We start from the raw sequence: 454 nt of genomic DNA on the forward strand, positions 1-454 counted from the left end.
ATGAAGTCTTCAAGAATGAGGTGGATTTGATCCGGGCCTTGGTGGGATTTGGAGAAGATGCTCTAGAAGGGAGAAGTGCGAAGTAAGACAGAGGCACACACCATGTGTCCATCTGGTAAATGATTCTATTCATATGTGGATCTGGATCCAGTGTTACTCCAGGTCCAGGGCACAGGAAGTCTTCCCGGGGCTGGGTGTGTTCACTCTGCCATTCTTTAGCAACAGTCTGCATTTCTGTCATCGGTAGAACCCAAGGACCACTTGACTTGTTTCCATGTTTATACATATTTGTGCCCAGTAAAAATGAGCTACCCAGGAGGCTGATGAGAAGAGAGGGGAGCTGATGAGAATTTAGTGCCTTGCAGGGCTTCCCCTGCTGCCCTGGCTTTGCTTGGGAGCATCACAGGGGGCCCTGGGCTCCCCCTTTCCCTGAGGAAGGAGGAGGGGAAACTCA

Source organism: Camelus bactrianus, chromosome 11 (assembly GCF_048773025.1).
Source record: "Camelus bactrianus isolate YW-2024 breed Bactrian camel chromosome 11, ASM4877302v1, whole genome shotgun sequence".
In the NCBI taxonomy this organism is placed as follows: domain Eukaryota; kingdom Metazoa; phylum Chordata; class Mammalia; order Artiodactyla; family Camelidae; genus Camelus; species Camelus bactrianus.